Source organism: Typopeltis vanoorti, chromosome 8 (assembly GCF_054136105.1).
Source record: "Typopeltis vanoorti isolate ZY-2024b chromosome 8, IOZ_Tvanoo_1.0, whole genome shotgun sequence".
NCBI classification, from domain to species: domain Eukaryota; kingdom Metazoa; phylum Arthropoda; class Arachnida; order Uropygi; family Thelyphonidae; genus Typopeltis; species Typopeltis vanoorti.
In genome coordinates, this window is record NC_143556.1 from 22,079,203 (window position 1) to 22,103,208 (window position 24,006).

Here is a 24,006-nt window from a genome sequence, read left to right on the forward strand (position 1 = left end):
CCCCCCCCCCGCCACACACACCACTGTGTTTGTTTACGACGTTTTCGTATTGTCGATGAATTAGGTTAAGGAGTTAGTTCAAGAACATAAACACGAGACTGACAGCAGGAATTTGATTTCATCGGAAACAAGTAAAGCGAAAAGGAGAGTTAATATGCGAAGGCATTTTTATACTATTAGAATACTGAAATAAAAGCGACGGTCTTCGAAAACTGGGTATAGAAGGGTATATGAATTCGCGCTGTAAGAATGAATTAGATTATTCTGGATGGTTTATACGATTCGCTTACAGTGAGAGGAAAGTTTTGTGCTCCTACTTCCCCCTCAAAAGTATAATGCAGCAATTCCGCGATTAATGCGTTCTTTAAAACAGGCGCATTAATCGAAAACGCACTAATCGAATATAATATCCTATGGGAAAATGTATAAATCCTTTCTCAGATTTCTTTTTTGACCCTTAATTGTTTTTTTTTTCATAAAAGAATTAGGGTATGTGTCAGGATCTAGTTAAATTAAAACTATGACGCTGAAAGACAATAAAACATTCAGAATATAAATTTATTATTCTGCTTCTTAACAGAATTGAACTAACGTAGTTTGGTGGGCATTCTGCTTTCTTTTTTTCATACAACTGACGGCATGGCCCTATTGCCTCTTCTGCAAATATTACTGGTTCTCTCTTTACCAGGGTCAGTTTTTAAGCATTGATGCTTAAAAACTTCGATTGTACGAAAACTATTTTCAACTTGTTTCTGTGAAACCTCATTGGGCTTGTCAGTGATTAAATTTTCTTCATATTCTTCAGGATCTTCCCGCTGTACATCTAAATTTAGCAGGTCGGAATCACCCAACGTCTGAGAATGAGATTTAATTAACTTAGATTCATTTGAAAAGCCTCTAAAATCATTTGCACAATGTGGAAGAATGTACTTACAAACGGCTCGCAGATTGCTAGCAGTAATTTTATTCGACTTTGCTACTTTATAACCAGGCTGAGATTTCTCTGATTTGGCTAGAAAAGTCTTGGAAGGCATTGGCTTCCACAAAAAGGCAGGTTTCATCGACATTAAATATTTGTTGCTCACAATAGTCCCCCTTCTTACAAAACTTTCTTCAAAATCTCTGGATATCCCCTTATCTGCACTTGTAGCTTCGCTTGTGATTACTACGTTATGTAGGCTATTTCTATTTTTGAAACGCTCAAATCACCCAGCACTAACGTGGAATTCTTCTTCTTTTCCATCATTAATGGTCGTTTCTTTCCAGGTTACAAAGAGACAATGCTTTTGATTTAATAAGGCCAGTGTTTAGAGAGATCCGATTTTAGTTACAATCTTCGATCCATGTAAAAAGAAGTCTCTCTAATTCGTTCATTATAATACTTTGATTTCGACTGCATGCATCATGAACGTGAAGCAGCCTTACCTTTCACTTTGTATTCAGCAGTCGATTCACCCATTTTTGAGTTCTTGTCCTATCTCTGCTCTGGACTCGCCTTGTTCATTTTTCTTTATTATTTCAAGTTTTTCTTCCAATCAAATTGCTTTTTGAATAATTTTCACACTTCTATTTTTTGAAATAGAAAAAAAGAAAGAGTATTAAAGGTTAGGAAAATAATTTAAAATAAAAAAGTAAGGAAAATAATTGCACGTGATATGATCAGAAAAATGCTATGTAAAGCAGACGACATAAATTTTGGCGGTTAATTTGGAACATAGCGTACATGAAAATAGTGTAGTATGTCATTAAAAATAACTTTGCAAAATTTTTTAAATTGGTAAGTAAATTATTTCATTCTGGTGAGTGATTTTTTTAAATAGTTAGCCATAAAAAATGTATAGATCGAAAATTTTTTAAATCGGTAACATTTATTTTTAAGATAGGCGCACTAATCGAATTTTAGAGGCGCACTAATCGAATTTGGGTTTCGAAAAATATGACGCACTAATCGAGGGTTTGCTGTACATTGAACACATTTGATAGTAATTATTATATTAGTATATAAATATGTTATATTGCAAGCTTGCCAAAGTCATATGTGTGAAATAAGCGATATCTCTGAATGATTAAGCTTACGTGGGAGGTACGGTTTAGTTGATTATCCCTTTAGTGATGCAAAGCAATATGCATTTATTCGATGTTATACAATTTCCTCATAAATTCCGTGAACATCACAAGATTATTGAGGATTTCCAAGTCAGTTTCAAAGGTGCCTTTTTGGTAGATTAAAGATAATTGCGAAAGTTTTGCATTCCCACTTGTAAAATAAGGTGTTAGGAAAATATATTTCGTGGAAAAATGCTCTGACCCTTCTTTGGTGCACTGCCAAGAAGGTCAACATTATACACCGAGGCAAACATCAAATAAATTATGTTTTATCTGCACTGAGATAAGTGTTCTATGACAATTTAAATAATTCATTTTGTGAAACATGCTAAACGACTGTAGCGCCATCTATTGGAGAAAGAAATATAAAATGTAAACTTATCGCAAGGTATTTGTGTGTGAGTGAGAATTGAACTTGGTAAGTAGTGGATTTTGACCGTTCTGGTTGCTACGCATTGCGGAAATAAGGCTAAATATTCGGAGAAATGGTCACCGGGGGAAATAAATGCAATAACTAAGATAAGCATTCTCAGCAGAGAAGTGAAATACAACACGTACTGACATTTATTTAGAATAAACAAAACTCGTGTAATTGCAGTTTTGTTCCGCGTAAAAACCCTCAGCTCCAAACTGCAAGTTGGTCTTCAATGTCTGTGGTGACGTCATATTAAGTTATTTATCTTCCTAGTTTAAATGTATATATAACCAAACGGATGAAGTGCAGAGACAGAAGTGCGAGCTGCAGACTTAAAGCTTTGCCGGAATAGGACTATTGGAGAGAAGAAACGAAAGATCAAAGGATGTCGTGGCTGAGATGTATTCTTGCTTGTTTCCTGACTATTGCAGCAGGTAGGATTTACATTATTCAGAGGTACTCTGACATTCAAATTACAGTTTGCTTTGCTGATAGTTCTGTTGTATTTGTTTAATAATTTTAAATGCAGACATAATGATTACAAAATCCTACTTGAAAAAAGTAATAATAATTGGAATTTCAGCTGGTGGACGTTGATCAAATAGCCGTTTCTGTTTCTGCTATCCTGGCACTCAATGCCAAGAAGCAAGAGATTTATAGAGAATTATACCTGCTTGAAAATCTTACAGAAGATTGTCATATTGTTAACATTTTTCAGAGGGAGATTTTTAATCTATTTGGGGGTGGCTTTAGAGTAAGAATACCAGACTGTGAACTCCTACTTTCCCATTCTGGGAGAATCATGTTTCTTCCTTTTCCTTTCATCGAAATCAGCAGTTTCTTTCTAGTACTCAGTTCCCTTTGACAACACATTTTTCCATTCTGAACAATTTACAAGACCCTTCGTGGCTCAGTCGGTTTCGACGGAGTCCTTTGGTTGGAAAACCCTCAATTCGAATTCAGTCTAAGACGCCACGGTCCTTTGTTACGACTTAACTGAAAGTGAACTAACCTGTCTCTTTCAGGAGTATGAGGAATTTTCTTCCCGAAATATTTCTTTTAATATAAAATTTGTTTAATAATTCAGTTCGTTTTTACCTTTTAGTGACGTATGTGGTGCAATGCAGGAGTGCTCCTTTGTCCAGAGAAAAGAGACAAGGAGAACCGGTGAGTTGAGTTCTTGTTACTTAATAACTGTAATAAATTATTAATAGTAGTACTAATTGATTTTGTTTATTTCTTTATTTATATTTTAATTATTGATTCGTATGTGGTAGTCAACGTTAAGCAGTAAGACACCAGGAACACACACACACACGTTAAAAATATCTTGAATAGAATTTTAAAGCTAATGAACTGCTCACATGTGCAATCCCTCTACCTCCACAGAACGGACATCGATTAACACAAAATACACAGGCTGGCCGAGTCGACAGCGTGTGAGCTCTTCAAGTAACAGGATGCGGATTCGAATCCTGCTTTCGGTATGGATGTTTATGAATGTTTATAGTTGTGAGATGAACTTTATCACCAAGTGTTAGACCACCGCCTCGCTTACTGGAGGCCTGAAGTGACTTGAGAAAGTTCCATGCTTGGTCTCTAGCGCAGGGTTTTCAGAGTATGTAAAAAATAAATAAAATAGCAAAATCCTTTCCCTCCACATTAATAATGCACAATAGGTTTACAACCCTCCGTAAGTGAGAATTACATAAAAAGTGATCAATATCACTTCGACTGATGTGGAGATTTAAAAGAACAATTCCAGTCTCGCAATCCTCATAGACAGTGTGGTTTATCACAAACCTCCAAAGTAGGCACATGCGTGTGTGCCCTATGGCAAACAGCGCAACTTCTCCAACTTACCTGATGTACGTGTGATGTCTTTATGTACCAATGCACTCGAAGGGAAGGGAATTTTTATATTATGTTTCACTGCATACAAGAAAACCTCTTGTTTTCTTCCAATGGACAAAGTAGATAATCCAACAATACTGCGTAGCTTTGGGTTAGTCTTTGATTCTGGCGTCTGGGGTTATCACCACCGTAGGCCATCTTGTACATGAAGAAACTTAAAGATTGAAATAGAGAAAATCAATGATTATCTCTTAGATGCCGTCGTAATGCTGATTTATTTATTAATTATTATTTTTTTGTCTGATCCATACACGAAAGGCCAGAAGACCTATAGCACACTAGTGCCGTGCGTGGGCAAGAGGAATAGAAGAAAGGACGAATGTAAAGAATGCCCAATTTCTTATTGTCCGATAACACAGTGGTGGATCCCTTCACCACCACTGATAAATTAGTGCATTTTTCACTACGCTAAAAATAGAGAACGTTCCGATACAAATTAATTGTTTCTAAATTGTTACCCGAACAGTTATAAATTGTTGTATACAGATAACCCTTCCCGTACGATGACGACCATCTCTTTGCATGGTTCTTCATGACGGTAACTTTCTTCAGTAAACGATTTCTGACATTGAAATCTGCTTTGAATCACTGCCGACATTTTAAATTATTTTTTCGATCTCCAAAACGCCGTGCTCTTTTTCCCAGAATATCATAGTGTCAACAAGGTCTCCTGTAGGTAAGTGTTACATAGATCTGACTGGGAGGTTTGACCAAATTCGTCAAAGTGAATAACGTGGCGGAATCATCGGGCCTTAACTGATGTTTTCACAGAACACCTTTAAATGGGTGTGTCAAAAACTGCTTTGTTTCGAAAATAGACGCCTGTTCATTCCTCACGTGGGGGAGTTTAGTAAATCCCTTTTTGCTCCCAGGGTTCAGAAATTTTAATACAAATACAGTTCATAATTTTTAGATTTTTTTTCTCACCATAAATAAATAATTATTTTTATCAGTCCTACTAACATTAATCTAATTTCAGCCACATTCAGCTAAGGATTCACACTGTGAATGGATTCAATATTTTCTTTGTATTTGGAGACTTGTGTGAATCTGTTTATCTCACTGTGTTCTTGTTCAATCTCTTTTTAGCCCTTTGCTGCCGGAGGTGGAGCTGGGAAATTCCGCTTATGGCAAAGTTCAAACGGAAGATCCAGCATTTATTTAGGACCACTTAGACAACCAGTGCTGCCACCTAACGTTCCTCAACGTCCCGTGTTCAAGCCAAACATTGGCGGAGGAATCTTCTTCGAACACAGATTCGGATAGATGTTACGACGAGGTCTTTAACCCCTTAAGCTTTTTATGAAGATTATCTGAATAAATGTATCCAAAACAGACAATAAAAGCAATAGTTACAAATATGTGTTTTTTTATTAATCATTATGACCAATTTAATAAATATAATAAATAACGAATAAATAAAACCAATTTAATAAAAACATATAAGAGCGGAGATGCTAAATATGTTTTTTTTGTTGTTATTTTTGTCTTCCAGCTACGAAAGGTTATGAACTGATAAAGATTTTTTAAATTATTTTCTATTGTTCTCTTTTTTTAAATATTTTTTTATTTTATGCAGATCTCTTCTATAGATACAAAACACGTTCCGTTTTCAAGCCACTTACTGCCTTCAAAATTAAATATAAAGTGGCAGGGAGAGAGAGAGGGAGAGAGAGAGAGAGAGAGAGAGAGAGGGAGGATTGCTCATCGAACCAGGTCGGCATATCTGATGGTATGATTTAAAAGAGTTACAATTAAAATGAATAAACCTTAATTACATTAATATCAACTGAAATATTTTTAATCACGTTATATGTCTAATTTTTATTTAATTCTAATTTTATAAATTTCTATATGTCCAGTACGGGCTGATTTCTTATTCATATTAGCGTAAATGGTTGCATAGATAATCAGTAAATCTATACCCGTATTTGCCGGCGTATAGGACGCACCCCCTTTTTTTGTACACATTTTTTAGGAAAAAAACTTTTACACTGAATATTATAATTAATTTACATTATTTCAAATATATAGTAATAAGTAGGTCTACTTTCAACAAATGCCTAATCTAACGGAAAGAGTACCCACCTTTTAATCGTCAAAACCCAGAAATTCATCTCCAGAGTTAGATGAAGAGACACTTGAAACCTCTTCTAAATCAGAATCTGAGTCCTCATACAACAAATTGTCCTCTGTACCATCCAGTGCATTACTAATTCCACACTTCTTAAATGATTTAACCACTGTTTCAGTTTTCACAGCATCCCATGAAGCTTTGACCCACTCACACTCTTCCTTCTTCCTGAATGCGTAACCTCAAAATCTGAAGACTGCATCCACTTCTCCTTCATAAATCCCTTAAATGGTTTTTTAATACAGACATCTAAAGGTTGAAGCTGACTAGTTAGACCTCCTGGAATTACAGCTAATTGAGTTTTCAATTCCTTGAGTTTATTTGTAACATCGTCTGTTCTGTGAGAAAGAAACTGATCCCACATACTAGCATGGCAGACTTCTTCAACAGTCCACCAGGGCACTTAGACCAAATTTTATCTATCCATAACTTCATTCCTCCTGCATCCATCCAGCCTTTTGCGTGAACATGTACAAACACTCCTTTAAGCTTTTTCTTTGAGTAGTGTCTTCCTTTTAAAAATCAATAGTGGCGGCAATTTTGTCCCATCAGCACAGCAGGATAAAACAACCGTGTAGTGTGTTTTTTCGTGCCCGAAGTTTTAATAGTAACACTTTTAGTGCCCTTGGAATCTACAGTTTTGTTTGAGGGCACATCAAAAGTCAGCGGAACCTTGTCCATGTTTCCTATTTGCGCAAGTTCAAAATTTTCTCGTTTCCTTGCGTTAATGACAAATCGACGAAATTCAATCATTTTTTCTTCATATTCAGCTGCCATGTTTTGTGATATTTTTGTTTTAGTACGCATACATAGCTGGTTTCTCTTCCACCATGATGTTAATCCAGTAAAGTTGGCGATCCTTCTGTTACTGGCTATCGCTTTCGCTTGATGAATAATCATTTTTGTAGACACTGAAAGTAGTTCAGCTTTTCTATGGTCCAAAATCCGCGTATTCAGTTCTGCCTCAAATTCTTATAATTTTCTCCGTTGAGGGGTGGTCCGAAATGCCTCTCTGCAGCCCTGTTTCCATGTTCTTTAGCATACACAATCACACGTAGTTTGTATGCCATATTGTAACGATGTCGACGTTTTTCAGCCAATAATTTGCCAAGAAATTTAGAGAAAATTTAACGGCAGAAAATTATCACCGCTCACAACTGCGACAACAATTGGAAAGTTTAAACGAACAGAACAAACACAGCTGTGATCGTCGATGACAGCGCATGCGCGTCCACTGAACTCTACGTCACTGTTTCTCAAAGTGTGGTACGCGTATCCCTGGGGATACGTGAACGGTCTTCAGGGGGTCCGTGGCAATTTTTGGCTATGCATCATTAACGCATGGAATAAAATTTAATGTATCCGTGAAGTTCGAGATCAAGATCTGCATTCGAGATCTGCAGGCTGCGCAATATGTTTCTCAACAAATAGTTGTCTCTAATTGCACTGTTTGTTGAGAAACATATTTGGAAGATAAAAAACGGCACTAAGTAATGAATCGAATGTTCCCCCTCCCACAGAAAATGCTGTATGACTCAAGCAAAACCATATGTTGCAACATATGGTTTTGTTTGAGTGAACGTGTTAAAACGAAGAAATATATAGTGAATGTGTTTTAGATATTATATAAGGAATTCGGTTGACGCAACCTGTTTTTCAGATCTATTTTCAAAGAAAAAAAGTGCGTCTTTTACGCCAGCCAATACGGTAAAGGGGCAGGGAGAGAGGGAGAGAGAGAGAGGGAGCATTGCTCATCGAATCAGGTCGGCATATCGGATGGCATGATTTAAAAGAGATACAATTAAAATGAATAAACCTTGATTACATTAATATCAACTGAAATATTTTTAATCACGTTATATGTCTAATTTTTATTTAATTCTAATTTTATTAATTTTCTTTATGTCCAGTACGGGCTGATTTCTTATTCATATTAGCGTAAATGGTTGGATAGATAGCCAGTAAATCGATACCCTCTCGGGTATCAAGTTCTCTAATGTGTTGCTTCGTGCAAAAAATTCCTTGACAGGAAAATATATTAAACTTCGTAGTTAATAATATTTCAATAAACGTTTGTTCAGTGATGTGGCCTAAGAGGACGCTCTTTATTTCGGACTGAAATTCTTAGCAATGCTAAAAAAAATTAAGAAATAATTGTATCCCAAACGTGGCCGAAATCAGTTAAAGGATGCGAATTATAACGTATCTGAATAGGAGGAGGATAAAATTTCAAATAATGTTTTGGGGAAACATATAACTACTTTCGAAGCTTTTAGTCGCTTCATCAGTTGGATTTGGTGGTTCGAATTTTTCAGGTTGCGTTCTGTCGAAAGACTTTGTCAAATGTAAGTGATGCATCGATAATATTCAAATTAAAGTTATAGATTACTGCAGGAGAAATCTTAACTGTAATGCATCATAGCTCGATGGGTAGAGTGAGTTTGGGGGAAGAATGGATTTGTGTAAGAGGGACGAACTACACTTTAATGCGTTTGCTATCAGGAGCCTTGAAAAGCCATTTGGTATGGGACCTAACATAGAATCAGAAAACGAAACTACGATGGGAGAATTGGTGAAAATCTGTAAGAGTGACAGTGTTAGGTAACTGTGTCGATGATGAGAATGGTTTTGCCATGGAAAGGATTATGAGGAGAGAAAGAATTTGTGTTCGCACTTATCAAGCATGTGCAAAGATGTCTGCATAAATAAGGAACTACATAAGAAGAGAGATATGCAAGTTGCCAACTGTATCATGCAAACTGCAGAGACGAGTATACAAAATAACATGCAAGTAGCTTATTTTATCTGTACGTGAATGCTAGAAGTATAAGAGACAAAGGAGTAGAGTTTGTTGCCTTAGTCAATATGTTGGGACTACAGATTGTAGGCATTAGTGAGATCTGGCTAACAGAACCAGACATACTAACTAGTATCGAGTGTAAAGGATACAGTATTTTTAGAATGGCGAGGTAGGATAGGAGAGGTGGGGTGTGCTCATAATGATATTGGATAACTCGAATTCACTTAGTGTTGAGAACTATAACTAGGAACAGTTTTTCGTGTGGCAGTGAGTTTGAGGCCATTTGGTATGAGGTGGAGTCAAACAAGATCAAATACATAGTCGGATGTTGTTAGAGAGAGAGAGAGAGAGAAAGAGAGAGTACATCGATTGCTTTCAACGAAGAAATGCATCTTCAAATAAAGAAGATGAGTGCGTAAAGAATAATCGTAATTATTCGAAGTTTATTTTTCACTTGGTTAGACTATAATAAATTTAGTTTAATCCATTATCAAAGTGTAAGCAAACGAAGTTTGCGCCTGAAAGCATCCTCAGGACTAGGGTAAGGTAAGGTAAGGACTGGGATGCACTACCTTACCCCTAATCTTGAAGATATTTTCAGGCGCAAACTTTGTTTGCTTACACTTGGATAAAGGATTAAACTAAATTTATTATAATCGTAATTATTCTTTATAGTGAATTTAATTAGCTGTTGCGAATCAACTTCCTCCAGCAGCATGTGACAGAAGAAATTCGAGGTCATAGAGTGTTATGTCTGATTATAGTGTCAGAGGATGTCTCGGTTAAAGGTGTAACTATTCTGCCTCATATGTTTAAGGATGTTCCATTTAGGAAAGGGTATATGCCAAACTACAAGTCAGGAAATTATGATTAACCTAGGAAAAGCTAAGTACTGCGCCAAAGTATCGGTTGTTGGATTGTAGAATATCGCCAATGCATGGAAGCATTTAAAAATACTTAAATTATGCAATATCTGAATGTGTCCCTTCAGTTCTAAGAATAAATAGAATAGGATTGAAATGGATGTGTAACCTTATTAAGCAAGCATTTCATAAGAAAAAGATGTGGAATGAATACGGTATGCATTTGGATCAATAATGAGTTGTAAAAATTATAAACAATAAGTGAGAATAATCATAACTGTTTTACGGAAAGCAAAGTCTGAGTAAGAAAAGAAACTGGCTGTGCGTGCTAAAGATAATCCCAAAGAATTCGATCGATATGCTGCAAGTAAAAGAAAGAATGAACATGAAAAAATAACTCTACTGAATGCTAGTGTGAAGATGACAGATGCAGAAGAGGTTATTCAACTAATAAATGCCTATTTCGCTATAAGCTATCAGCCTGGTGTAGGCTACATTGCGTTCACCGATACATCTTCAGTGGATAAAGAAACTCAGGTGTATGACGAGGAGGTATTAGAGCTGTTGCTCAAACTGTTCATCTGAACTGGCTATATAATTTGAGTCTCAGAACAGGGCGTATTCCATAAAAATGGAAAGAATGTGTAGTAATCACTGATTACTACACATTGCACAAAATTCAACTATACACAAAATTGCACAAAATTCAACCGCCGTATTCAACTATAAGTATCTCAGGAGTGGGGATGAAAAGTTGTTTACAGCGCGCATTCAAAATTGGGTTGACAGGAATCTCTACTTTACAATAAACAGCATGGATTTACTAAGCGAAGGTCATGTTTTAGCAAATTGCTCACATTCTATAATAATGTTAGCGATGAGTTAGACAAGGGTAATGGATACAACATGATTCGTTTGGATTTTGCTAAGGCTTTTGACTGATTACATCATGGACGACTGCTGCATAAATTGGAGAACATGGGATTGGATTACAAAACAGGTATCAGTTCAATGCAAGTAAAACGTCATGCACTTTGACGTGATTAGATACCCAATGTCGTTATATTGGCGGGATTATGACAGAAGAAAGCAATTAAGCTAGGAATTTTCAAGTTTTAGTAAACAGGAAAATTGAAAGGGCCATATAGCAATGATTGCAAATACAACTCCAAAGGTAATTGAAGTGCTGAAATGAAATTTGACACGTAAAGATAAGAATGTCATTTTTATCACTTTACACAGCCTAAGACCTCCCTTGGACTGTTGTGCGCAGATTTGCTCTCGCGGTTTTGTGGTTACTCTGATAAAGTGGAGAGAATAAGAGAGAGAGATCTCAGGATTTCGATACCTATTTCGAAAATAAAGCAAAGCAAAAAACTAAAAAATTCTGTTTTTCCTTCAAATAAAAGTAGATGAATTCAAATAAATACGAATTAACAAACAATGTCTTTCAGCCTCCAATTTTTCAGGAATCAAAAATTAGTAACTAATTTTATTTTGTTATATATATATATATATATATATATATAAAGAAAGTTTTTTTACCTTGGGTATATACTATTTTAAATATACCAAGCAATTTTATAATCTACATTTTTAACCCTTTTTCCCAAATACGCAAACAGACAAAAAAGTCAAGTTTGCGCCTGCACGTAGTTCAAGTCTGAGGCAATTCGTGATAAAGGTGGGATAAGCTCCTATCACTTTCCTTAGTATTTTCTCCTAATGCAAAGCACATCCCCTTGCAGAGATGTATGATGCTATGCATTAAAGGCAAGGGTCACTACCCAGACCAGTTTCGACCTTTGTATAGGTGAAGCGGGCTCTAAAAATAAGACGATCCCGAAAGATCGCCCAACTCAGCGTTGTTCCACTCAGTGACTGGCTCACCCCATCACCGAGAAGAACTTCTCAGCGTTGATTCTACCCTGTGGCAAGCTCATCCCTACCACCAAACAGAGTTATAATCTCAGCGGTGGCCCCACTCAGAGACAGGCAAAAACCTACCCCCAAACAGAGCCTCTGATAGCCAGGCCCGCACCGGTTTCGACCTTTATTGAGGTCTCATCAGTGGGAGCCAGACCTGAAATGCCAAAGTTGAACTTTACCACGAGTTGCCTCAGACTTGCACTGCGCGCAGGCGCAAACTTGACTTACTTGTCTATTTGCTTACTTGGGAAATAGGATTAAAACCTAGCTTATAAAATTGCTTGGTATATTCAACATAGTATATACCCAACTTAAAAAAACTTTCTACATCTTACTTTCATCCTGAGATTTTAACAAATGGTGGTGCTTAACAAATTGCACCACAGTAATTTTTTATTCTCAAGCTGGAATGTCGGGATCGATATTCAATTTCAGAATCTGCTAGATCCTTCCAGTTCAGTATATTTCAGCAAACATTCCTTTTGTTTTTCGAAATGTCAGGAAGAATGCAAAATGAGAACGCGGATAGTGTTCATAACTATGATTTGAGTTACATGCATTTGTTAATGTTCAAAAGATAATATTTCAAAACATAATAAAAATCTCCCTCGTTTGGGTAGAAGAAGCAAATTCTCTTTATGCATCGCAGGGTTAACATCAATGTATATCAATGGGATAACAAAACTGCTGATTTTTCTTCTTTTAAACAAAAGGTAATATTCTTATTAATTAAAAGATTCTGGGAACAAATTTCTCATTACTACTGAAATACTTAAACAAGAGTTGCAGTATTTAATTTTAATTGAATAGTATTTTATTTTACTTATTTAATTATATTAATTATATATTTCATTTCATTTCAATAGTATTTAAGTTTCAGTATAATGAATTAAGGGAATGTGGAAAAATACGAAATAAAATAATTAAATAGCTTTAAAATTAAATGTACGTATATTTAAAAATTCGAAGAAAGGCATTTCACATGCACGTTCGCTGAGGTATGTATGGAAGTAATTGCTGACGGCTTTCTTTTTCTTCTGACAAACGAACCACTCGAAGATCATACTAATTAATAAGCAAAGGCAGTCAATACTGCCTGTAACTAGCTTGGTCAATTTAAAATCGTATTACGAAATAATAATGCTTAGAGTGCCGTCTATCGGCGAAATTAGTGAAACGAATGTTATCCAATTCTCTCTCTCTCTCTCTCTCCCTATGTGTGTGTGTGTGTGTGTGTGTGCATGCGCCCCAATGTTCACCTGGAAATCGATGCAAGTGCTAAGCAAGATAAGAATATTCTCAGTAGTGAATTCCCACTTATTAAAATATGCTAATCTCCATCAAATCCTGTACTCTCTCTGATAAGAAACGGATAACAAAATGACAGCTTGCTTTACAGATAATTCTTCTATAGTTTTGACCATAATTATGCTATACGAATAATATGTGAGGATTTTTTTTTTTACTGCTTCGAATTTAAAAATAACATATGTTTACAGAAAGGTTATTTTGATATGAGTGACATATTTTTGAAAATTATTCTCCGGATCCTTTCTCTTCCATATTAAGAAATCAATCCCTTCAGAAAACAAAAATGCGAATGTTTAAAAAAGCAGTAATTCCACTTGCTAATTTTCCACAAAATTTTAAGAGGTTTCAAATGTGGGTTAGTAGGACACGTTCGTCGGTTACTACTGAAGTGCCATTCAATTCGGATAGGAGACGCTATGCAAATTCATATCACAACTGCTGCATTTGCGCGCATGCGTGCGGAAACTGTGGTTATACTTAATTGTCAGCGTTGGCTTCCCTAAGCATTCGTCGTGAGAAGTGTAATGGGAACGACACAGATTTAGATGCATTTGATAGAGGGAAGATCGTAGGTGCCCGGCTGATGGATCACTCGATCTCAGAAATTGCCAACTAACATTTTCGCAAGCGGAGTTCTTACCTAGTCATGTGGCGGTCATTATCAGTGTCAAATGAGAATGAGAATGGACTTCACCGTCCGACTCGCACCATACGGACCGATAGGGGCCAGACTTCATCTCAATCCACTTCCCATCTGAACGAGGGTTCCAGCAGGAAAGTCAGTGCAAGGACCGTGCAACGTTTATTTCACCATCTCGGCTTCCGGAGCACCCGACCTACAAGACTGCCACTTCTAACGGCACGACACCGGGCTATGCATTATTTTGATGTTCCTTAGCCCAGGCAAGGAGCATTCGGTTGACATTGACAGGCTAAGGAACATCAAAACTGGAACGTTTGAAAATTGGTGACGTGTAGCCTTGAGTGATGAATCGCGATTTAAATTTCATATTGCCGATGGGAGACTGAGGATATGGTGCCAATCCCTTGAAGTCATGGATTCTGCATATCAGGTCAAAACGGTACAACCTGTTGATGGTTCAGTGATGACCTGGTGTCATCACTGAACCCATTTCTGTCCATCATGCATCCCAATGGAGATGGCGTCTATTCTGTTCATTCCACAGGTCCAGGCAGGGTAATGCTTAGTTCCAGGAGCATTCTGTTGACATTGAAATAATGAAGAGGCCACCTAGAAGCCCTCATTTAAATCCTATGGAAAATATTTGGGATAGCGTCAAGCAGAGTGTTCGGGCCCGTCTCTCATAACTACCTGCATCGAACATGAGGGAATTGTGGACAGTTCTGGAGTGGTATGGCGACCGATGTCTCGGTCGCCATACCTGTGAAACATTTTCGCAAGCGGAGTTCTTGCCTCGTCATGTGGCGGCCGTTATCAGAGCCGGAGGGGAACCAACAAGTTACTATGTAGCTATCCCTAATTCAATGGTACTTCACTGTATAATGCAATGTATTATATAAAGAAATTATTCCCTCGCTTATAAATGTTGTGCTGTTCCGATCAACTTGCATAACGATATTTCTACATCGCGCCTTCACATGGAATCAGTTTGTTGATTATTTATAGATAATAACAAACCACGCCAAAGCGGTTAGCTGTCAACTTGTCCGTGATATCCTAAATCCCTGCTCCAGCAACCTTCATCTCTAATGCCAGCTATGAACAAAAATTTTTTAAGGAAATTATGAACGTTGATTTTCGTCGTCTATGGATGGCTGCCTGCATAATTTATTTAAGTGTTCTTCTATCTGATCAGTGAGATGTTCGAAAAATGTATTAGATTTTTAATTATAGATTTTCTTTTTCTTTTCGTTTTTTTTTTTTTTTTTTTTTTTTTTTTTTTTGAGATGGACTGAGTCCTTAACTTTTCGTCCGTTCATCTGATCGAAGAAAACGTTTCACTGAAACGCATCAAATGCTTTAAAAAGCTGACGGTGATGAATGCTTACCGTACTCAAGTTTACGAGTGGTTTAAACGATTTCAAAGTGGTCGTGAGACGCTTGAGGAACGGAAAACCGGGCCGTCCAAAAACTGGACTGAGCGAAGTTAACGTCCGTGAGATTGATTGAAGATGAATTGGGGATTCCAAAATCAACTGTGCACAACATTTTGAGCGAGAGTTTGGTCCTTCGTAAATTAAATTCGCGATTGGTTCCCCAGACGTTGACCGATGACCAAAAAATGTATCGAATTGAACAATACAAGGACCTCATTAAAACTGCTAGTAAGGATTCAAACTTCCCTGAAACGATCGTTAGTGGAGACGAAACATGGTGTTTGAGTATGAGCCCGAAACAAAGCGCCAGAGTGCTGACTGGAGACCACCAGAAGAGGGTCATCCGAAAATAAGTCGCTTGGAGAAGTCAAAAGTAAAGACAATGCTGATTTGTTTCTATGATTTCAAGAGCATTGTCCACAAAGAATTCGTTCCTCCGGGCCAAAGGGTCAATAGTGAGTTTTATTTCGAAGTTTTGAAGCGATTGATGGCGAGAATTTGTCGCGTACGGTATGAATATCGTGACGACCGACCGTTCGTCAAAACACACTGTCACTCTTGGCACTATAACTCGGCTTCTAATGAAACAAATGTCACAAACAATGTTTTTGTATTGGTGACAGCCCAGCTGAAATTTCGTGTTGCAAAAGTGATATTTTCCTTTATACTCTCACCGCGCTTTTAAAAGTCAATCAAACAAACCCGACTTCCACGTACAGTAGCTAAAAGCGCCAACACACCAACAGTGCGGTTGTCGTGATCAGTAAAGCATCTATGGGGTTACGAGTATTTCATTATGATTGTGCAATCAGGAATACCATCAATGATTATAAGAATTTAGTGCGTTTGTAAAAAAAGAAATGATTAAAATAATAATGAAAAAGAATTCAAACGTTACACATTTCAGTGAATTTGCTTCTACTATGAGAAAGTTATCATTATAGTGTAAAATCAAATAGAGTGAAGAACACAGTGTGACCGTTAAGTAATGAGATTAATATTGTACAGGACAGCCCTTTGAATAAAAGTAAAAACGTGTTTATAGTTTACAGTATGGAATATTTCCACACAGAACTGCGATGCAGCTCCCACAAAGTCGTAGCCACCATGCTTAGCACCAAGTGATTCAGGAGTTCTTGAGGCAAAATGGCCCAGTACTCCTTCAAAGTGATGATAAGGCCTTATTTGTTTTCGGGAGGGAAATTTCGAGGAGAAATGCATCTCCCTATTGCATCTCAGACGTGTTCTATGGGGTTCAGATCTGGGGAGCGTGCTGGTCGCTCGATTCGATTAATATCCTCGATCTCTAGAAAAATCTCCACTGCTCGTGACGATGTGGGTGTGGCATTGTCATCCATAAAAATGAATTCTTCGCCTACAGCACCAGAACAATCGAACATGACGTTAAAGAACTTCGTTGCAATATCGTTCACCAGTCATGGTCCCTTTTTCCGGCACTTGTAGCTTGGCATGTCCATTCAGCATAATGCCTTCCCAACACCATGATCCCAGCACTGCCATATCTCCCCTTTGAAGAACGTTCTAGCGATGATAAGCAGTGACACTTTCACACCAGATCAGTTGTCGTCTAGAATCGGAGGAAAGACTAAAACGACTCTCATCTGTAAAGAGTACATTACCCCTTTGTGCCTTGTCTATTTTTTTAAAACACTACTACGATGAACTGTGGATAAAAGGACGCAGACTTCAGGCCTTAGGCGTACACAGCCCAACTTGTCGCATACGCATTGCCACAGTTTGTCAAGATATTCGCATACCTGTGCTTGAATGGAGCAGACTTGCAAGTTGATCTGCCGTTGTGGCGTTGATCACGTTTTGCTGTTATAACCAAACTTTCGTCTTCGTGCTCCATGGTAGAGCGAGTGCTACCTCTTAATAAACTTCTGAAGGACATTCCATTGGTTTGAAACGCTTGTTTTTGAAACGCTTGAAGTGTTTTTGAAACGCTGCCGACACCCTAGGTGTCGGCAGCGTTTCAAACCAATGGAATGTCCTTCAGAAGTTTATTAAGAGGTAGCACTCGCTCTACCACGGAGCGTGAAGACGAAATTTTGGTTTCAAAATTTTTTGAAACCAAAATGTTTCAAAAAAATGTTTCAAAATGAATGTTTCAAACCTAGATACAAGGCTATGTGAAATTCGAAATTCTCTGCAATATCTGTGATTCTGAGGCCTTCTTCAAGCTTTCCAATAATTCTTCCCCTCGTGAATTCATCTATATGATGTCTTTGAACATTAGACAAGCTGTGCGAGTTTGCAACTTTATTCCTTCAAATTGTCACAAGCTGAGTGAGATTCGTCTGAATTTGCGATTGCAGTCTTCAGAAATAGCGCTCTTCCTTAGGTTTTGGACTCTAGTGTAAATGTCCTCATCGGTGCAGTCTACGGGTGTAATAAATTATAAAACATTTGCAGTAAATATGACTTGGAGGTAGTAAGGTGCAGCTGGAGTAAAGTGCACGCAATATTGATGACTTCGAATCTATCAGTGATGTCTGGTAGATTCGAAGTCATTTCATTTTAGCATCAGCAGTATATGGCACCCTCATTTTCATTTATAATTCTTACTTAGATGAACTAAGTTCTTCTATGTAAGAATTTATAATTACACTTAGATGAAATATTTTGCATTTCAGAGTTTTCAGTTAAGTTTTGCAAAAATTGCATCCAAATTTCTTCCGATGTGCAGGTGCATTGTTATGGTGAAATTTACATTCATCAGGTTCCGTTTTGTGATGATCACCAGAATTATCGAAGAAATGGATTATAGACTGTATTTCTGGATGAAATCTATTGAGATATTAGTTGAAGAGATGCCTTTAAGAAGTATTTATTAGTAAATATTTCTCTTTTTTTTTCTAAATAATACAATGCACTTCAATTTTCACAGTTTGAGTTTAATATTTTCCGTTCCAGTGACTTCCTCTAAATCGTGGACAAACTTCAGAAACTTAAATTAGAAAGTAAATGTCGGTAATAGTTTGCAACGGATAGAGTTTGCTTAATGGTGTTCTACGAAAACATTAGTTTAGCCTGTTAATTCCGTGACGATGTTCACCTTGACGAGTTTGCTCACGCCTCCCAGTTAGACCTATGTGACACTTACCTACAGGAACAGGAGATCTTGTTGGCAGTATGATATTGTGGGAAAAAAGCACGGCGTTTTGGAGATCGAAACAACAATTTGAAATGTCGGCAGTGATTCAAAGCGGATTTCAATGTCAAAAATCGTTCACTGAAGAAAGTTACCCTCATGAAAAACCACGTAAAGAGATGGTCCTCATCGTACAGAATGGGTTATCTGTATAAAAGCAATTTACAAATATCTGTTCGGGTAACAATTTAGAAATAATTAATTTGTATCGGTACTCAATGTCTTTCATTCTTTATCAACATTTTCCTCCAGAATACAAATCGTTCTCTATTTTTTAGCGTAGTGAAGAATGTAAAAATTTAACAATGGTTTTGGAGAAGGGTTTTGAACCAGTATGTTATCGGACAATAAGAAATAGGGGCTTCTCTTTTATCTATTCCTCTTGCCCCCACACCGCACTAGTGTGCTATGTCTTGTGGCCTTCAGACATACTAACTTAAAGCTACGCAGTATTGTTAGATTAATGTATACTTTTTTCCCTTTAGAAGAAAACAATAGGTTTTCTTGTATACAGTGAAAATTAAAATAAAGATTCCCCCCCCCCTTTGGGTTCATCAGTACATGAAGACATTACATACACTGGAGGTAAGTCGGAAAAGTCAGTCTGTCTGCTGTAGGGCAGAAATGTGTGTGCCTGCTTGTGAAGTTTGTGATAAACCACACAGTCTAAGAGGCTGGCGCGACTGTAATTGTTCCTGTAAATCTCCGCATCAGTCGAGCTGATTTTGATCATTTTGTATGTAACTCTATCTCACGGAAGGTTGTAGACCTATTGTGCATTATTAATGTAGGGGGAAAGGATTTTTGAATTTGTATTTTATTTATTTTTACATAGTCCGAAAACCCTGCGCTAGAGACCAAGCATGAAACTTTTTCAAGACACTTTAGACCTTCGTTAAGCGAGGCGGTGGTCTCACGCTGGGCGATGAAGTTTATCTCACACCTATAAACATTAACAGAACATCCACGTCACCCCCAGAATTCGAATCTGCATCCTGTTCGTTGAAAAGAGCTTATGCTGACGACTCGGCCAGTCTGTTTATTTTACATTTTAATGGATGTCCGTTCTGTGGAGGTAGAGGAATCGAACATGGGAGCTGTTCATTGGCATTAAAATCCTATCAAAGTTATTATTAACATGTGTGTGTGTGTGTGTGTGTGTGTTCTTGATGTCATACTGCTTAACGTTAACTACAGCATGCGAATCAATAATTAAAATATAAAGGGAAAAAATAAACAAATCTAAATTAGTACTACTATTAATAATTTGTTACACTTATTAAGTAACAAGAACTCACCGGTTCTCCTTGTCTTTTTTTTTTCTGGACAAAGGAGCACTCCTGCATTGCACCACACACGTCACTAAAAGTTAAAATAAACTGAATTATTATAAAAAAATTATATTAATAAAAATATTTCCGGAAGAAAATTCCTCACACTCCTGAAAGAGACAGGTTAGTTCACTTTCAGTTAAGTCGCAAGAAAGGATTATTGCGTCTTGGATGGGGTTCGAACTGAGGGCATTCCAACCAAAGGATTCCATCGAAACCGACTCAGCCAGGAAGGTTCTTTTTAGTTATTCAGAATGGAAAAATGTGTTTCCAAAACGAACTGAGAACTAGAAATATATCGGATGATTTTGATGAAAGAAAAAGGAAGAAACATGACTCTCCCAGAAAGGGAAAGTAGGAGTTCACAGTCTGGTATTGTAACTATAAAACGTCCCCCAAATAGGTTAAAAATCTTCCTCTGAAAAATGTTGACAATACGACAATATTCCGTAAGATTTTCAACTAGGAACGATACTCTATGAATCTCCTTCCTCCTTGACATCATGTGCCATTATAGCAGAAACAGAAACGGCTATTTGATCTTCATCAATTATCTGAAATTCCCATTATTATTATTTTTTACAGCAGGTTTTTGAAGTCATTTTTCTGCATGTAAACTATTAAACAAATACAACAGATCTATCAGCAAAGTAAACTGTAATTTGAATATCAGAGTACCTCAGGAAGCAAGCAAGAATACATCTCAGCCACGACATCCTTTTACTTTTTATTTCTTATTTCCAATAACCTATTCTGGCAAAGCTTTAAGTCTGCAGCTCGCACTTCTGTCTCTGCACTTCATCCGTTTGGTTATATATACATGTAAACTAGGAAGATAAATACCTTAATATGTCGTCACCCACAGACATTGAAGACCAACTTGCAGTCTGGAGCTGGATTTTACGCGGAACAAGAATTGCGATTACACGAGTTTCGTTCATTCTAAATAACTATCAATATGTGTTGTATTTCACTTCTCTGATGAGAATGTTCGTCTTAGCTGTGGCATCTATTTGTCGGTGACATTTCTCCGAATATTTAGCCTTATTTCCGTTATGTGCAGCAACCAGAAAGGTCAAAATCCACTACTTGCCAAGTTCAATCCTCACTTACACGCAAATACCTAGCGATAAGTTTACATTGTACATTTCTTTCTCCAATAGATGGCGCTGCAATCGTTTAGTATGTTTCACAAAATGAATTATTTAAGTTGTCATAGAACACTTATCGCAGTGCTGATATAACATAACTTATTCAGTGTTTGTTTCGGTGTATAATGTTGACCCTCTTAGCTGTGCACTGGTGAAGAGAAAAAACAATTTTCAACGAAACATTTCTAACAGTTTTAAGAGTTTAGTAACATCACGCATACAAGATATACATATTATACTATTCAACTTATATAATTCAATGTACAATATTTCACAATACAATTCAATGTACAATACAGTATTATGGAATAAAATTCAAGTGTTACTATCATATTCTGTTGGTATTAACACTTATTTTTGGCTATTATTTTTTAGAGTTAATAAAATGTTTTCTCATATGCAAGTAGAGTATAATATATTTCGAATGATTTCGTAGTTTATAATAAGTTACTAGTTTTAGTGATAATGTAAGTTAGTTTATGTATTTATGTGTAACCAAGGGCCGTAGCCATACTGGTTACTAGAGAAGTAATTAGCTCAAAAACAGTCACTGAGGGTCCATGGACCACATCTATGATGGCCACCGTACCGGTTATAATGATATCCATGTTAATACCTAATTGAATGAATTAATTTGTACATCAATACGTTAATTGGTTATGACATATGAGTTATAATGATCTCTTATACTATACATTTAAAGTAAATGTCAACGTTGTTTAATCCCATGAGGTAGTTTCTCAATATTTTTCTGAATATATATTCTAAGGTTATAGAATTAATTTCATTTGGAAGTACTATTTCACGTCGGTCAATCGATCGTTAGATGCGGTGATTAATACCCTTGGAGGGTAATGGATGGCAATGCTGTAGCCAATGAAGTTCTAACTGTGGCTCGGCTATTGCTGTTACCCTCCTGCCATGATCAGAGCTTTAATAGCTCAATAACACCTTATCCCTACACTGTCCTCTACAGATAACGGGGAAGATGAAAAGCATTCTTGCTTCGCCCCTTTAAGCCAGTCCTTATAAGGATAAGTTCATTACAGCTGCTTGTCGCTAGGTACTCGAAGGATTTATGAAAAATGTCTTCGTTTGCCTTGAGTACTATCAGCATATTTCGAACACAACGTAATCCATAATTTACTTTATATATACCAAGAAACGTTCAACTTTCCTTTTTACGTATAATAGACAACCATAGAGATAATTTCTGTAGTGGTAGAATATTATGCATGACAAATAGATCGTTAGTTGAATCTGCGAAGTCAGTAGTGTCTACGGCTCTAATTATTCTGTTTTGTATTCTTATTAATGGAAGCAGATTGTTGTAATAATCTCCACCCCAACAGGTGATGCCATATTGCAGTGAGGAATTTACCCAGGAATGGTATAGACATCTTAAGAATGCTGCATTTACACATTTTTTAAAGTAATATATTCTGTTAGTTATGAACCTGAATTTATTTCTTAAGAAAGTGGTGTGGGAGTTCCACTTCCAATTGCTATCGATATGGAGGCCCAAATACTTGACGGATTTTTTTTTTTTATTAAGCTACATTTACAATTTAGAATGTCACTACATTTCCTTTCATGCCATTTTATAGTTATATTGTGGTCTAACTTGTTTGATAATGTGAAGTACATCTATCTCGTTTTATCTGTATTAATGTTAAGCCCATTGTTACTAAACAATATACTTAGTTTTAATGTATCACTATTAATCCCATTTTTTAGATCTTTAATGGTTGTTTTGGTGTATACTAATGCAGTATCGTCAGCAAAGGATATCATTTTGTCAAAAAGGTAATATTTACATCGATCATTAACCTAAATCAAAAACAGGATGGGTCAGAGTACCGACCCTTTCGGGACTCCTTATTTTATTATGTTTGTTGCGCTTTTAAATGTGCCATAGCTGGTATATTGTTTTCTATTATTCAGATTGGATCTGATCCAGTCATTAGTAATTCCTCTACTGTCATATTTGGACATTTTCAGTAGCAATAGATCATAATGAACACAGTCGAACGCCTTAGATATATCAAGAAAAACGGGTGCTGTGTACATTCCTTTATTTATTCCACTACAGACCGTTTTATGAAACTCCAATAGCCCTTTTTCGGTATTGTATACGGATCTAAACCCATATTGATTAGTTGCGTAAAAGGATATATTGTATTTAGATAGTTAATTAAGCGTTTTTTATTAGGATTTCAATAACCTTTGAGATTATAGATAGTATAGATATTGGTCTGTAATTTTTTAATTCATTTCTGTTACCTCCTTTATATAGAGGCACAACTGAAGCAGTCTTTAAGTGTTTTATAAATTTACCATGTTCAAGGATTTACTAATGATATTTGTAAAGACCTGTAATTTGTGTTTAATGATGTTTAGTTTTTTAACATTTATATTGTCACATCCCAATTTTTTCCCTTGTTTTAATCCGATTACTACACTCTTTACTTCATTTTCGTTTACTACATGTAGATACATGGAATTCTTAATCCACGGAAGGTGACTCACATACTTTACCCTTTCTGCAGGGTCGAAAACACAACTGCCATAGTTGGTAAAGTGGTTGTTTATTTTGTTAAGTACATGATGTCATTACTTTCTGGGAATTCTAGAAATTTGCAAAATGTTCGCAATTATTTTTAAGCTACTAAAAAGGCTCTTTTGAAACCGACCTGGATAGCCGCAATACCCTTTTGATGTTTACGGGATTTATAAAGAAATTGTATAACACCGTGTGAATGCATATTGCTTTGCACCTAGGTTACTTAAGGGATGAT

General features: G+C 36.6%; 1 long non-coding RNA gene across 1 annotated transcript; it reads left to right on the forward strand.

Annotated features, from left to right (window-relative positions):
- Positions 1–2,797: 2,797 nt before the first annotated feature.
- On the forward strand, positions 2,798–5,794 carry LOC150103822 (uncharacterized). The gene is made up of 3 exons (XR_016548702.1): positions 2,798–2,955; positions 3,627–3,688; positions 5,525–5,794. It is a non-coding gene; the product is annotated as an uncharacterized LOC150103822 (long non-coding RNA).
- Positions 5,795–24,006: the final 18,212 nt, after the last annotated feature.